At 44.8% G+C, this 16,699-nt stretch overlaps 2 long non-coding RNA genes across 26 annotated transcripts in view; one reads left to right on the forward strand and one right to left on the reverse strand.

The window, feature by feature from the left end:
* Nucleotides 1-1,472: 1,472 nt before the first annotated feature.
* LOC139041744 (uncharacterized) lies at nucleotides 1,473-7,465 on the reverse strand. The gene is made up of 3 exons (XR_011497572.1): nucleotides 6,216-7,465; nucleotides 4,173-4,296; nucleotides 1,473-3,346 (listed from the first exon to the last, which is right to left on the reverse strand). It is a non-coding gene; the product is annotated as an uncharacterized lncRNA (long non-coding RNA).
* An 8,295-nt stretch (nucleotides 7,466-15,760) lies between these two features.
* The window catches only part of LOC106832101 (uncharacterized), a 225,347-nt gene continuing 224,408 nt past the window's right edge, over nucleotides 15,761-16,699 (forward strand). For 9 of the 25 annotated variants that reach the window (XR_011497554.1, XR_011497549.1, XR_011497560.1 and 6 more), the window contains exon 1: nucleotides 15,762-16,588. This is a non-coding gene — a long non-coding RNA (uncharacterized lncRNA). Of the gene's footprint in view, nucleotides 16,589-16,699 lie in introns of all 25 variants that reach the window. The other 16 variants (XR_011497555.1, XR_011497558.1, XR_011497559.1 and 13 more) reach the window with 9 other exon arrangements.

Below are 16,699 nucleotides of genomic sequence, written 5' to 3' on the forward strand. Positions count from 1 at the left end.
GGATGTGGCTGGTATTTATAACTATCTTCTTCTACTACTCATTCTGTTATTCCCTTTGCCTAAGCAAGAACCTCAACTGGTTGTGGTTCTTTACCTGGAAGGGTGACCCAAACCTTCATTCCTGAAGGGTCTGGGCCTGGATTGGGTTGTAGTTTTCCATTGACCTTAATCACAGGACATGGCAGTTGTAAGAAATGGCCTAACGGATCGCCTGTACTCCATGCTCTTCCTTTCCTCCATTTTGGAATAGTAGTCGATTTCCCCTTGGTAGTCCGGATCAACCAAGCTGTGTAGCACTGTAACTCCCTGCTTGGCCTGTTGATTTAGAGGCATAAGGAGCCCAAAGTGGCCAAGTGGCAGTCTTAACTTCCAGTTCAGTGGAATCATTGTGGTGTCTCCTGGTGGAAGCATTCCTCCCTCTGGAAGTGAGACCTCTAGGCCAGCAGAGCATAAAGTTGTGGAACAGGAAGCAAAAATTTTGCTACAGGGTCACTAGGGGCGATTGTGAGTTTTGCCACTCCCCTTCTACCTCAGCTTCTCTGAGATTGTTTCTCACCTATAAAATGGAGATAAAATGAGTACCCAGGTCATCGGTGGTGGCATGAGAAAGAAATTAAATAATGCTCGTAAAGCCTCTGGCCCATAGTAAGTGCTTAATGCAGGTAAATCCTTAACGTAGTCATGGAGGATGAAAGTGGGGCTCAGAGGGGTTGAGCACTAGGCTCCAGTTTTGGGTTCAGAGATGGAGGAGACTGGATGAGTCAAGAACAAGAGGAGGGAGCTTAGGGCCCTGTGTTTGGCATCATTGTTCGAAGGCAGCGATGGGCAGCCAGGCTTGGTGACCCAGCTTCTTCCCGCCATCCTTGTATATCTCTTATTAATTGGATCATTCATTTATTATTGATAACTGACCTATTTATCAAAAAAAGTAAAGAACTGGAGGTAGCTAACAATGACAGGCAGAAAGACAATGAAAGGATAAAGAACCAAAGCTATGAGAATGAGAATCAAATGGTAGTAAGGATAACCATAAAAATTCTTAGCTATGCAGTTAGCAAAATCATTAAATTCTGAACTCTCGGGAGCCAAGACAAAAAGGGTGCTCAACAGCTTATCTCTGGTTGGGGGTATTTGTGGCATTTTTGGACACCTAATGTCAGAAGGTTTTTCTCAGTTTGAGGAATTCTCCACTCTATGGGACCTGGAAGGAGGCAGACTCTGCCTCCCACCATGGAAGCCGAAATGGCTCATACTCCTTTCCCGGCTTCCCTTGTATCTGGGGAGCACAAAACTATCAGACAGCTGCCCCAGAGGCTAAACTGGGATTGGGGATGGTCCATGAGAAACGCTCTCTGGAACATGCCTGTGATAAAACCAGGCTCTTGCACCTGCAGTGATGGTGTGCAGGATGACCAGTGCTGGTGGGGTTGGTAACAGAAGCCGGGCTGTACTGGCTGTGACAGAGTGTCCTTCCCCCACCCTTCTGTGTCAGGACCGGGGATGTTGATCCATTGACTCAACAGAGCTTTTATTTCGAAAAACAAAACTTTTAATTTAGAAAAACTTCAAATCTACAATGAAATTGGAAGAGTACAGTGAACATCCGTATATCTTTATTCAGACTCAACAATGTTTTAACATTTTCCACATTTGTGGACACGTACTCTCTCTCCACACACACAAACACATTTATTGAATCATTTCAAACTAAGTTACTCACATCATGACACTTACCTCTAAATACTTCAGCATGTGTCTCCTAAGAAGGACATCCTCTACGTCCATAATTCCATTGTCACGCTTAAGAAAATGAACAATTTTATAATATCATCTATATTCAGTCCTTACTCAAATTTCTACAATCCCCAAAAATGTCTCATGCCTTTTCACTTTTTTAATATTAGAACAGCCACTTCCCTTTCCAGCCATTTTCTATATTTGATGCATTTTCAAGTACTTTTAATTTCAGATACTTTAAATAAGTTTCTTTTCTGCTCAAACCAACCCTAGTCTCTTCCCGTTACTTACAAATCTTGCTTGGTCCACACAGCTCTCCTTCCTGAAGGAACACGTCTATGTGCATGGAAAGATGACATTCCTGCAGCTCTAATAAGAGTAGTGGTTCAGGAATGGGCTCTGCAGTCAGACTGCCTGGGTTGGAATTGAGCCCCACCACTAACTAGCTGGTTTAGGGCAAGTTACTTAACCATTATGAAGATCAGCTTCCCAAACTGTGAAAACTCATCATAGCAATAGTCTTTCCCGAGTAGAGTTGTTGGGAAGATTAAGCAAGTTCACGGGTGTAAAGAGCTTGGAACTGTCGTCCGGATACACTCTAACTGCTTCGTAAGAGCTCTTTCATGATGCGACCTCTTCCTGGTAAGTTCTCCCAAGTCCTCCCTCCCTCGGTCACTAGTTTCCTTGGAAAGTAGCCCCTATTGGAAGATATTACTCTATGACATTTCTCCACTGTAGGGTGATAGTACCAGTTGTCTTCTTTGTGAATGGTGCTTTAGAATTTTTTTTAGAAGAAGAAGCAGGTTCTGTAGAATGATACTCTTAGAAAGCGCTTCCCCAACCTCTATCAGTAGCTATCATGTACCTATGTCGGGCCAGACTCGGTGTGCGTGTCATCTCATTACTCCTCACAACCGCTATGGGAGGTGGGCGTCATCATCGCCATTCTACACACACACGATCCGAGGCTCACGAGGAAAGTCATTTGCTCAAGTTCATGCAGTTAGTAAGTAACAGTGTTGGCGTTAACACTTCAATCTGGCTGCCAAGCAAAGCTCTTTCCAGTAAACCATGTTGACTCTCCTCCAAGGGTGGGTGGTTCGAGTCTATTTGGCTAATCGCTCCCCAGATCATCTATTAAAAAGCGTGAATGTGGAAGGGTCTTTTCTCTGTAGACAGGAAGCCTGGGCCACAATCAGCCTTAACCAGGGGCGACCTTGGGTCTGCTTTTAGAAAGAGATGGGAGAGGTAATTCTCCAGAAAACAATTAACTGGCTTTTTGGGCTGCATCATCTTAAATGTGGCACTTCGGAAAATCATGTTGACTAGTGACTGGGGGAATTACTGTTGCCTGGTGACCCAGGGCACCTCAAATAGACTCTCGGGTTTGCAAGGAGACTTGTGAGTAAGGGGGAGAGGAGGCATCTCACCTTTGTGCATGTAGACTTTTAGGCCAGTCATGGTGTCAGATTCAATAGGGAACGGGGTGACACGAACTGAGGACCAGTTAGAGAGCCGGCTCTTCCTGTCCACATTAAGTTCAGTGGCTCCTCCAGACTTGCAGGAAGTTTCATGCCTGAAGATGATCTTCTCTTTGATTCTATATTTTCTTGAGGGAAAAGTAGGGGAAAAACAAAAAAGTTTTCCTACAGAATTTTTTCCCCCTCTTTTAAAGTGGGTCCTAATTGAGAAATCTGTAACCTTGTAATAAGTTTGTTAGAAGTTAGGAATTTGGAAGTGATGGAGGCATTCACAATCAACCAAGGCAAGGTGGCTTCTCTTTCAAAATGTTTCGTTTCTTTTTTTATAAGTAAAATTGTTTTCTCCTAACTATATTTTATATGGATACTCAAAATAAAAACCAATGACAGTGGGGCTGCCCTATGATAGGAAATCAGAGACTGGAGCCCTGCTCACTGCTTCCCTTCTCCCGAAGCCGTTGCAATCCTTCCCTGGAACCCTACAGCTTTGTGGAACACGATTTGAGAACCCCTGATATACTCCATCACCTAGTTCTGAAAAATGCAGATGCTAAATTAGTAATTTCCACCTACATTTAAAAAATGATCCATTCCAAATCTTCCATGTGAAAGAATTCCAAATAATGACACTCCATTCTTAACGAGGTGGACCATAACTTCCCACTCCTTAGGTGTAGGCTGTGCATAATGATTTCTTTCCAAGGAAAATAGTGTGGAAAGAGGAAAAATCAGTAACTTCACAGTAGAGAAAGCTGACAATCACTCCCTCAGCCAGGTACTCAAGGTCAACATTAAGAGTGATAAGTCATGTTGATGCGGGTACCCTTAAATCATAGGATGCGATGAGAATGGCACTTGACCTCTGTGGTCTTCCTCTCAAAAACACATAATTCTAGTCAAATCATGGGAGAAAACATAAGACTAAGCCAAATTGAGGGACATTCCACAAAATACCTGATGAGTACCCCTCAAATCTGTCAAGGTCATCAAAAACAGGAAAATCTGAGAAAGTGTCGGAGCCAAGATGAGCTTGAGGAAACACGGCATCCAACCATAATATGGTGTCCCACATGGGATCCTGGAACAGAGAAAGGACATTCGGTAAAAACTAAGGAAATCTGAATAAAGTTAGGGACTTTGGTTAACAATGCCTCCATAATTGTTCATCAAATCGTAACAAATGTACCGTACTAATGTAAGATGTTAATAATAGGGGAAGCTGGGGGCAAGGTACATGGGAACTCTCTGTACTATTGTCGGCAACTTGAAAAAAAAATCCCAAACCATTCTAAAATTAAGCTTATTAAAAAAAGGTCTATTCCATTACATAATATTTTTTACTGTAGGAAAAGGGTATTTTTAATTCAGTCTAGTCCTTTCTGGTCATACATGGAGGCTGAGGGATTTAAATGCTGTGACATGGGTCTAGACATTAGCTTATATAATCCATATGTCTCACTTCACCAGCTTGGGGTCCAGATTAAGGTCACATCCTTTTTAATATGCATGTTAATGGGCTCCCATTCCCCTTGGGCTCCATGGAGAGTCTGCTCTCCCATGCCCTTGGCCAAGGCAGCTTGGGGCTGTCCTCACTAGGGAGGGGCCCTGTGGCCTCAGTGGGCACTGCCCCTGAGCATCTGGGAGAGCTGGGAAGAGGCCACCTCCCCGTGGCACCTGTGCGTGCAGCTTTGCTTCAGGCGTGGGTCCCTGGTGGCCTGGCTCCTTCAGTTAACCAACTCTCCAGGCCATGAAAACAGCCATTTCCCCCCAGGTGTCCTCAGGGTCCCCAGTGGCTGGGTCAGGAAACCACTCCGCTTCAGCCACCTGAAGTTCGTGAGGACCACAGAACGAACACAGTGTCCTTTGCTCTCAGTTTCAAGCCTGCCCATTTCCTGCTCTAGCATAAGTGATATTCCTGCCCCTCTTTCCCCCAGGGGAACGCTTCTCTTGAGTTCCCTGCTATTTTTGTTCCGTTGTGGGTGGAGAAGTCACTGCTGCTGAGTGACTGTGTGACTTCGATGGAGAGTCGTGGCTCCGTCTCTTTTAACAGACCCGGGAGGCGGAGGGAGATGGGGGGCGCTCCTTACACTGGAGAGAAAGGACTTGTGTTCTGGGCCTGGTTCGCCCAGCTCTGTGAGTTTAAGCGTCACATTTAATCTTCCTGGACTTCGGTTTTCTCGTCTGCAAATTGGGGGGGGGGGGGGGGAGAGTTGGGAGAGACAAGCCTGATTGTTAAACGTGTTCTCTGTTCCTTCCGGTGGCGTTCCCAGAGGCCAGAGACCCGAGACCCAGGCAGTCTTCCCCGGCCTGAGGGGGTACCACTGACTCAGCCAAAGGGATAGGCGGGGCGAGGAAAGCCGGGCTCTGACCAGCCTGAGCCCCAACCCCCATTCAGAGGAACTGTTGCTCTTTTCTCTGAGGATAGCTTCAGGAGAATCCCGTTCCTTAAAGCTCTAAGACCCTTTCCGAGAAAGATGCGATTCCCACCAGAGAGCACGTTCCCCAAATAGGGTTTGAATTTACTTTTTTGTTTGCAAAATCCGAGTCCTTTCACTTTTCCCCTCCAAAGTGATGAAAAGGAACGCGGCTGCCTGGACGAGTCAGAAGGAAGATGAAAGCAGCTTTCCTGAGGTTCAATTCTTCGAAACAATTTTCGTCTTCCCTTCTCCCCCGACCCCTCCCCAGCTTGCAATGCACCCAAGTGTATATTGTTTTTAAATGTCAAAGAAAAAAAGAGAAAGAAAGAGAGAGAGTGAGAGAAAACCCTTTTGCTCCTGAATGTCACATTCTGGTGAGGGAGAAAAGGGAGAAAGAACAAGTGGCAGAATTAAAGAGATGCAGATTTTTTTGTCTCCGTGTCCCTGTGCGGGTCTCAAGGGCGGCCCCTTTGCTCTCGCCGCTCCCTCCCACCTCCCTCCCCCGGGTCGTATTGAAATGTCAAATGAAGCAGTTTGCCGCTGAGAGGGGTCCCCGGTGGGAACAGGCTGCCCTTCTAACCTGCAGGCCCAAGCTGTTCCCTTCTTGTCCTTCTATCTGCTTGTCCCTTTCTTCCTCCCGGCTTTCACCAGCAGCTGCTGTTGGGGGTGGAGGAGTCACGGGGGGAGGGAAATGCTGCCACCTGGGCGTGTGAAGGAGGCACACTGCGACACCCTTGGCCCCTTCTTTCCCCTCGAGTTCCTCCGACCTTCAGTTGGCGCATAAAGAGTCTGTTCCTTCGGGCCTTTTCCTTTTCTGCCCTGGAAGAGAAAGGCCAGGAGAAGCTCTCCATGTGCCCAGAACGCCGGCTCTGTCTGTTTTTTCTTTCTTGCACCCCGAGGCTTCTGCCAAGCATGTCGGAGGTCAAGACAAAGCAGAACTGTGTTGGGCTTTCTTGCAAATGTGTGAACTAAGGTTGAAACATTTTACAATACCCAGAGCTGGTGAGGGTGTGGAAATGGGTGCTTTCCTACATTCCTAGGGGAGGGCGAATCTGTGGGGCTTTTCTAGAGGTCTTCTTGGCAATGTGGACCAACAACCTTAGAGAAAGTGCGAATGCTCTAGGGATTTTTCCTGAGAAAATATTAGGCAAGTGAGCAAAGAGTCATACTCAAAGCTGTTTGTCCCTGCAGTGTTTATGATACAGCATGATTGGAAACATCTTAGTTTTCTCTTGGTAGAGGATAAAAAAAAGTGGGCACACCATCTAGTGGAATACTGTAGAGTCATTAAAAATGATCATGTAGATTTATACTTGCTGTAAGATATTTGTAGATTTCTATTTACTATAGGAATAATTCTTTCCCATTTTTTACATTAACTGATGTGTGAGAGTAGAACAATGTCTGGAAGGATGGGCACCCAGATAGTTATGTCTGGGTGGTAGAATTATGGATGATATTTATCATCTTTATAATTTCTAGTGGTTTCTGATTTTTTGACATCCACAAGTATTCCTGTTAGAATCAGAAAAAAATTCAACAGTTATTTTTAAAAGAGAGTGTAAATTCACTACTTCCCCTTAGGTACTATAATCCTATTTTTTATTTATGTTGTATCAATGAAAAATTCCTAGTAATTAAAATGTTCACAGTGTAACACAAAAGCAGAAATTCATTGTTTTAGGCATATCAGAGACAAAGCATCTAATAACTAATGGGTTGCAAAACACACAGTGAGGTTTTATCACTTTTTCTCTGGTCACATTTTGTTTAAACTTGATGGCTCTTTTAATAAAGAATGACTGTCACCTCTCCTGTGCTCCAAGTGGGACAACTCCCACTTATCCAACTTTCCTAGCCTGTAGTCAGCCTTTCTGCTGATTTGCTTTGGGTAATCGCCTCCAACCCTCACATCAGGATACGTTAATCAACCTATTTAAAAGGAGACTGTCCTGGACGACCAACCCATGCCATGTGGACACTGCTATCAAACATACCCACCTTGAATATTGAGAGATTCCTGTAAGCCTCCTGGCTTTCCCTCCTCAGCATCACTTCCCAAATACACTAAAGTTATGATTTGAATTTTATGTGATTCTTCTCTTAGAGGCAAAACTGGATCCCTTTGCTTACATGTCCCATGGTAGGTAAGGTCTTGTTTTTGGATAGACCATATCATGAAAGTCAAAATCCTCATTCTTCTTTTCCACATATGCATTGCTGTTCACTGGAAACATGCTACAGGATTGACCTGAATTTCCGGTTTGTGTTCAAGTGGGAGTGGTTGGGGGAAATAAAGGAAAGAGACTCAATATTTGCACTTGGGATGTTGGCCACCATATTGGAAAGTTGGAGGCATGACTTGAATGAGCGGGATTGACTCTTGGAGCGCATGTTCCCACCAACCCTGTCAAAGAAAAACCCAAACTGGACAGTAGTTAAAAGTGGTAAAAACAGATTCGATCCAGGAACTGTTGCAATAGGGGAAAAGAGGCTTCAGTATAGAACTGGGCTCGATTCTGAACACACCAGTGGGGATTCATAGTCAATGAGCGGGGGCGGATCAGTGGATGGCAAATCACTGAGAGGACACATCAGGGAATCAGGGATAGGGGAGGATTCTTGCTAAACTGACCTAACAGGCTTCTTGCTGAAGGCAGATCAGGGTGATCAGATAGCAGCTGAGTAATGGCAGGGGATATGGAATTTGATCAGATATCGGCAGTGGGGGGTTCTGGCTAAACCGATTTAACAGGAGCCTTGTTAAAACTGGGCAATACTAAGGCAGACACGAAGTCCAAAATTTGAGCTCTCCTGGGAAGAAGATTCAGAGGAGCCTGAGTAGCGTTTGATCAAAGAGAGGCTCTCTGTCAACCTTTCCGGTCTGGCAGTCTAAAGACTGATCTCTCACATATGGCAATAGGGGAGAGGGAGAAAGTAGGGAAAAGGCAGCTTTATTTGTGCTTATTTTTCAGCTGGGTGAATGTATCTGAGGGTTGTGATGCAGTTCAGATGGCTTCAGCTGCGGTGGGCGTGGCGCTCTGCCCACGTGTGGCTATCCCCTGCACAGAACAGTGTGTGTACATGTGGATATCTCTTGGCCATCTTCTCCTTGCTGGGAGACATTTCCTGAGGGCGTGGAATGGAAAATTTAACCAAGGAAACCCCCTTAATCTTTTGGAAGGATGCCTGTGGCTGTGACCGACTCAGGGTCAACTGGCCTCAGGAGTGTCTCCCTTGTACCAGCCTCCACATCTGCCTGGTAATGTAGACCCAGTGTGGGGAGGACAGAGCTGGAGGGAAAGAGCGGGTGGCTGCTGCTTCCCTGGCAAAGAACAGCTTCAGGGAAACAAAAGACAGCTGGGTAGGAAGCAGTGAGGCGCTTCCACAGTCGCTTTCACTTGTCAACACAGGCCATGCTAAGCAACAACTAGAAGGAGCCTTGGGCATCCGTGTCTGGCCAGAGAACAATTCTTTGATTTTCACCATAAATAAGGGACCTTTCTCCAGGACTGAGACGCCTTCTCGAAATTTGTCTTTCATTAGGGATTTCAGTTGTCTTTTCTGATTCTCTATGGTTTTTATGTCTTTACAATACCACACATTGAGGAAAAGAAGAGGTTTTTAAAAGCCTAGCTCTACTGATTACAAAATATAGTGTTAGATCCTCAAACTTCGCTGGCTTAAATTTTCTTCATTTTTAAAATGGGGACTGTAATACCTTCCTCAGGAAGTCACAGAGCTCCAGTGGCTGGTTGTAGATGATGTAGTTTTGGGCTACCTTGCTAGGCCATGTCATCTTCCCCAACATTTCAAGCCACATGGATGTCCTTGCTCTTTCCTACATCCGCAGGCTCGCTCATACCTTTTTGCCTTTGCATCTGCCCGTTCCTCTGCCTGAAATGTGGCCCTCCCATTTGTTTACCTCATGACTCAGTTCATCCTTCGAGTCTTCCCGGAGTAAGGTCTCCTCTGGGTAGCATTTCTGCCTCCATTCATCCCTGCTGGAGCCCATCATACTCTGCTTTTTGGAAAGCTTTCTTGAAAATTGTCCCTCTTCCCTTAGACTCCAAGCTTCTTGAGGATGTGGGATATTTGCTGCTAAATGGATGAAAAGATTATTTAAGTGCTGTACGAATGGTAGCTGCTGTTCTTTCTATTTTCCTGCTTTTCTCTAAGTATTCCCCATTCTAAGGAGTCCTTAATCCCGAATAACTAAAATGACTCAATCACATTCTTATAAAATAATTCTGTCAGGAGTAGGTGCTCTGAACTCCTGTCTTCTACTTCTAAGGAAGCCCCTAGATCAGTGTTCATCAAAGCTGCTCAGGCGTGGAACGTCTGGAAGTTGCTATATCCTTTGGGGGACACTATGAAATATTAATACAATCTTCATCATATGAACTAGAAATAACTTATTAGTGGAAGTACAATGAATGTAAGCAATATAAGACTGCAGTCAAGGGCATGTATAGGTGTCCACAAAAAAGCATATAAACAAAAAATCCTCCCCAAATCCAAACCTTCAAACTAATCATAATTGTATCCCTCCAAATTTTTATTCTTCATTTGCTGCTTATTTGTTTATTTGACCTGTGCGTGCCCGTTGGCAAAGAAGCAATCATAGATGATAAACATTAAGAAAAAAACAGTTGTACAACCTGAAACTGAGAACCATCTATCCGTTAATCATTACTCCATTTTTTTTTTAACATTAACTCTTTTTTTTTTATTAAGGTTATGAAAGTTAACATCCTTGTGAAATTACAGTTGTACATCATTATTAGTCATGTTGTGGGTATACCACTTCACCCCTAGTGCCCTCCCCCCACCCCCCTTTCCCCTGGCAACCTCCGATCAGTTCTCTTTGTCCATATGTTAACTACCACCTATGAGTGGAGTCATACAGAGTTCGTCTTTCTCTGTCTGGCTTATTTCACTCAACATAATACCCTCAAGGTCTATCCATGTTGTTGTGAATGGGACGACTTTGTCCTTTTTTATGGCTGAATAGTATTCCATTGTATATATATACCACATCTTCTTTATCCAATCATCAGTTGCTGGGCACTTAGGTTGGTTCCATGACTTGGCTATTGTGAATAATGCTGCGATGAACATAGGGGTGCATGGAACTTTTGGAATTGCTGATTTCAGGTTCTTAGGATAGATACCCAGTAGTGGGATGGCTGGGTCATAAGGTATTTCTATTCTTAACTTTTTGAGGAATCTCCATATTGTTTTCCATAGTGGCTGCACCAGTTTGCATTCCCACCAACAGTGTATGAAGGTTCCCTTTTCTCCACAGCCTCTCCAACGTTTGTCACTCTTGGTTTTGGATATTTTTGCCATTCTAACAGGTGTAAGGTGATATCTTAGTGTAGTTTTGATTTGCATTTCCCTGATGATTAGTGATGATGAGCATCTTTGCATGTGTCTATTGGCCATCCGTATATCTTCTTTGGAGAAATGTCTGTTCATGTCCCCTGCCTATTTTGTAATTGGGTTGTTTGATTTTTTTATTGTTGAGTTGTGTGAGTTCTTTGTATGTTATGGAGATTAACCCTTTGTCAGATAAATAACTTGTGAATATTTTTTCCCAATTAGTGGGCTGTATTTTTTTGTTTCAATCCTGTTTTCTCTTGCCTTGAAGAAGCTCTTTAGTCTGATGAAGTCCCGTTTGTTTATTCTTTCTATTCTTTCCCTCATGTGAGGGGTTATGGTGTCCGAAAAGATTCTTTTGAAGTTGATGTCAAAGAGTGTACTGCCGATATTCTCTTCTAGAAGACTCATTGTTTCAGGCCTAATCTTTAGGTCTTTGATCCATTTTGAGTTTATTTTAGTAAATGGTGAAAAAGAATGGTTGATTTTCATTCTTTTACATGTGGCTGTCCAGTTTTCCCAGCACCATTTGTTGAAGAGACTTTCTTTCCTCCATTGCAGGCCCTCAGCTCCTTTGTCAAAGATTAGCTGTCCAATCATTACTCAATTTTGACAGCTTCATAGTCTTGCTTAGTAATTTTTTTTGTGAGGAAGATTAGCCCTGAGCTAACTACTACCAGTCCTCCTCTTTTTTGCTGAGGAAGACTGGCCCTGAGCTAACATTGTGCCCATCTTCCTCTACTTTATATGTGGGACACCTACCACAGCATGGCATGCCAAGCAGTGCCATGTGTGCACCTGGGATCTGAACTGGCGAACCCTGGGCCACCGAGAAGCAGAACGTGCGAACTTAACTGCTGCACCACCAGGCTGGCCCCAGTAATGTTAATTGAATACTTATGATGTGTCAGACACAGTGCTAAGGATTTTGCATGGGTTATCCTATTTATCCTCACTCTCACCCTAGGAAGTGGACATTTTTATTATTTTTATCCTACTGATGAAGACACGGAGGCTTTGTGTTAAAGGATAAACTTTTTCTTTACTTTTTCAAGAAGTAAAATCATGACTCTCATACAAATATAAAATGAACATGTGTCAAAGATTTCACTGAACTCATTAATTAATGGGAGAACCAGTAAGATGTTACAGCCAGTTCAAAGGAGAATCCGAAGACCGGAGCATGCACACCAGCCTCAGGACGCTGAATCAAATGTGAACTCGTGACTGTCCACAGGCAGTAACCAATTGCCTTTCCACAGGACATATCTGCACGTCTATGGACAGCAACGACTTGTCATACTTCGTTTCCTCCAACATACAGAATTGGAAAATAACCTTCAGCCAATGGAAGGTGGCGGTAACCCAGAGGATATACTAGCCAGAACATTCAGTTGTCTTTTTTGCCAACTTCTAAGTCTTTCCCAGTTTTTCATGGGATTAGAAAAGGTAAAGGATTAGTTTAAGGTCACACAGTCAGGATGCAAAGCCTGGCAATCCAGAGCCCAGTGTCCCTAACAACTGCTCTGTTGCTAGAAAAGTTTAAGAACTACCAACCAAAAGAGAGATCAACCCCTTTTTGGATGCTTTTCTGCTATTGTTTGATTTCTCTAGGCGCATATTGTTTGTCCATGTCAAAACACTGCACAGCATATGATTAAGCTTTAGGAAACGACAGGAACTCACCTTTATTGAGTTCTTAATAAGTGCCAGGTATTGTCTCAAATGCTTGAAACCCAAGGTCTCATTTTATCTTAACAACCATATAAGGGAGGTATTAGTAATCCCCATTTTACAAATGAGCACTTAGGTTTAGAGAGATGCTCAAAGTTGCAAGGCTAGTGTAGCAGAGCTGTGATTCAACCCTGTCTCTCCTGTGCAAGGCCCATCCCTTCCAGCTGATGAACCAGTCATTAGCCTAGCAGAAAGAATTTGCATTGTTCCTACCTTCTGGAGGCTGTACCATTTGCTGTGGGGGTGCAGAGTTGTGCTGAGGACTGGGGAATGGTGCCAAAGAAGATAGCATTGAAAAGAAACAATGTTTTTTTTTTTTTTTGCCCTCTGTGCTCAGTGGACCAAAATTTGTCTGCATATGGCAGCTCCAGAGTGACATACACTCTGGGCCCAGCCCTTGGCTCATGACAGTCCTCAGATGTTGAGTAGAACCTTGATTGTGGAATGGAACTGCTCTTTTTCAGCTGTGCACTGGCTGGTTTACCAGGACAGAGTAACTCTCTCAGGTTATTAAGACTATTCTTTTTTTTTTCTTAAAGATTGGCACCTGAGCTAACAACTGTTGCCAATCTTCTTTTTTTTTCTGCTTTATCTCCTCAAACCCCCCCGTACATAGTTGTATATCTTAGTTGCAGGTCCTTCTAGTTGTGGGATGTGAGACACTGCCTCAACGTGGCCTGATGAGCAGCGCCATGTCAGTGCCCAGGATCTGAACCCCAGGCCGCTGCAGCGGAGCGCGCGAACTTACCACTTGGCCATGGAGCCGGCCCCTAAGAATATTCTTAAAATACCACAGGCTGATGAATTTACTGCACTTCATCAGCAATAGGCTACTGCCCACCCGCCAAAGAAATCAGCCAGTGTTTCCGGCACTCACTATGCCTTGGTGATACCCCAGGACTGACATTTATGAACCTCCATACAGAATCTTCCTTCAGGTTCTCCAGGCGTGTGCCCTGGACTACCTTCATTGGAATAGCTCGGTTGCTTGAATAAAAGGCAATTTTGGCAACACCACCCAAGTAACTTAATGAATCAGAAACTCGAGGTGGTGAGGGCTGAAAATGTATATTTTCAAGATCCATCCTAGGGGATTTTGGGGACCCCACAAGTATAAATGCTTGGGCTCTGGATTCAGACATGCCTGAATGTGCATACTGACCACACTGTGTGATGTTGGGCAAGTCAATTCAGCTCTTGAAGACCTGCTTTCCTCATTTGAAAAATGGAGATAATTATAGTTGTGAGGAGTGACTGAGACAATCCATGGGAAGCATTTGGCATCAGGCCTGGCACCGGCTATGTTCCCAGTGTCAGCTATTAATACATTTCATTGATTCTAAGATGCTCTTTTTTTTTTTTTTCATATTAACATCTTTGAAATCAGTCTGCTTCTTAAAATTGATGGCATGTCATGGTCTCAATGGTGGCATTTTTTCCTCCTTAGTGGTCTCTAAAACAATGGTATATCTTACAATAGATGGTGTCTTAGACTTGGTGAAATATGGTGTATGTGAGGGTTCCTGGGGTGCTGTGTTGTGGATCATAAGACATCCCAGAGGGGTGCTGGAATTTTGGGAATCTCAGGTCTGTTTAAGCTGTGTCCATCTTCTCAGTGCCCCCTGCACACACAGGAGTAAGTCAAATGAAAGCTGAATAAACAAGGTGGATTTATTGGGGAAGACCCTCTCTGGAAGGGTCTCCATGATTCCAGGTGTGCTTGCTCGGTCTTCCTTTTTTGGGCCCTGCTCATGTTTCTTGTTGGGAGATTTCAAGCCAGGGCAGCTTGGACTGGGTGAGGCATGTGGGGTGTAGACATTGCTTACCGCCTTCTCCTCTCCCCATTTCCAAACTTGCCTGGTTGGATTTCTGGGGGCCACTCAGCTTCGACCGCTTTCACTTTTCTTTTCCTTTGGGTCCCTTGATCAGGAGAAGATTTTGAGACTGAACCCAGGGCTCAGAAGGAATCAACAACGTCTCTAATACCACTTGACCCAAGATAGCAAATCAGGACGAACTCTGCCACCCTCCTCCCAACCATCCCCACCTTGCTCACTGCTCTCGTCTGCTCAGCTGTGTGATCAAAATGGGATTTGGCAGCAAACTAGCGTCAGGGGAAGGGGGAAGCTTTGCTTCATGTTGTGTTTTTAAGGTGATCCTGTACGAAGGAATCGGCTTAATGAGTGGTTTGCTTCCTTTGAAAAAGCACCATCTGGGTTTAGATTTCATATTTACTATTTTAAACCCTTTCAATTAGACCCCTGGGGTTTCCCAGGCCTGCCTGAGGGAGTCTCTCTCCAAGCTTCCCTTCCTTTCTTTCCCAAACCCTGGGACAAATGTTTGTTTTTCTCACATATTCATCACGGCCCACGGCCTTCAGAGAGCACTGAGGAGCCCGGCAGTGACATGGGAACCTGGTGGCTGCCTGGGGAGCGTTTTGCTGAGAACAGCGCTTGGCAGCCTTCCTTCCTGCCCCATGCAGGCATTCACCATGGAAAGCTGGGGGGCGGGAGAGGGGGGTGCATCTTGGCACATTTGCCGAGCCCACTGGAAGCCCTCAATTTTGAGAAGGAAAGGGACTTTCTCATGGGTTTCCCGCTCCAAGAGTATCAATCAGCCTCAGAGAAACACTAGTGAGGCAAGAAGCGGTTTCCTAGTAGAAATAGTTATTACAAAGGCCACCGGCTCGCTTTGTATCTTTTGTTCCCCCGCTGGCGCCTTGGTCAGAATTTCGAGGCTGCCCAAGTGCAGCCTTTGCTTGCCTGGGTCTGCTGATCCTGGAAATCAGCGGGGAGAGAGGAGGGAAAAAGGTGCTCAGAGGAGCAGAGAAAGCCACTGGGCTCTGGGATATTTGCTGGGGTCCCTCTCCCTCTTTCTGTTGCACGATGGATAGCTTTCTGCAAATCACTGGACTTCCGGTTCTTGACATGTCAACAGAGAATGATCAGACTACTGTGATGATTGTGAAATTTAAGTGGGGTGTCGCAATCTGCCGGGCACTTAGCTGGTGCTCCTTAAATATGACTCCCTACCTGCATGTCTCCCTTCCTCTTTCCCTGGAGGGGTAAAATCCATAACTAGTGGTGTTTAGATATGATTTTTGAAACGATAGTTGAAGCTGGGGAATGAGGGGTGAAAACAAGGAGGAAAAAAGTAATTCCATCCTCCCCCCTTTACCTGCCCCCCAAAACTCGTTTACACTTTGCATAGGTTATTGGGCTGAAGATGCACAGCTGTGACTGGTTACTGCCTTTCCTTGCCTGAAGCCAGCCTCTGATGGAACCGCCCTGCTGGTCTGTTGTTTTGCTCGGCTGAGCCGTGGGGTGTGGGGTTAAAGGACCCTTGCCAAAGTGAAGAGTTTTATCTGGCTGCCTGACAGCTGTGAGAAATCCTGACTGACAGGAGGGCAGATTCTAAGCAGGGAGCTGGGAGGAAGGCACAATGTGAGGGAAGGAGCCCTAAAGCTGGAGACAGGTCCCCACGCGTCCGTTTTGAGAGGCACTATTGGTTTCAGATAGATTTCATTCTTGTATTGGAAGGAAGTGCTTCTTTCATAAGGGATGGAAAAATATCTACGGCTCTAGTGAAGGGCAGTTGCTCCAGGGCAGAGAATGGTCTACATAAAAATGACGACCCGATGCCAGGTGGAATCACATGGGGTTTATGCTAATAAGAGTAATTGAATTTAGAGCAATAGCTGTGCGCTGTGAATGGCTGTTGGAAGCCAGCGGCTCCTGGGGAAGAGACGTAAAGGGTTTCTAATATGCAAATGAAGCCGGGTATGAAACCCCCAGGATAAAAGAATCCCATGAATCTCATTCATCATTTTATTAACAGGTGGGTTCCTAGACCAGCTTGGAGATTTTATCAGTGTGCAAATTAATTAAGCTGTTAAAAGGTGATGCAGACGCACGTGCAAGGATCTTTGGCCTCCTCTGACAAGGAGCA

This window comes from Equus asinus, chromosome 2 (assembly GCF_041296235.1).
Source record: "Equus asinus isolate D_3611 breed Donkey chromosome 2, EquAss-T2T_v2, whole genome shotgun sequence".
Lineage (NCBI taxonomy): Eukaryota > Metazoa > Chordata > Mammalia > Perissodactyla > Equidae > Equus > Equus asinus.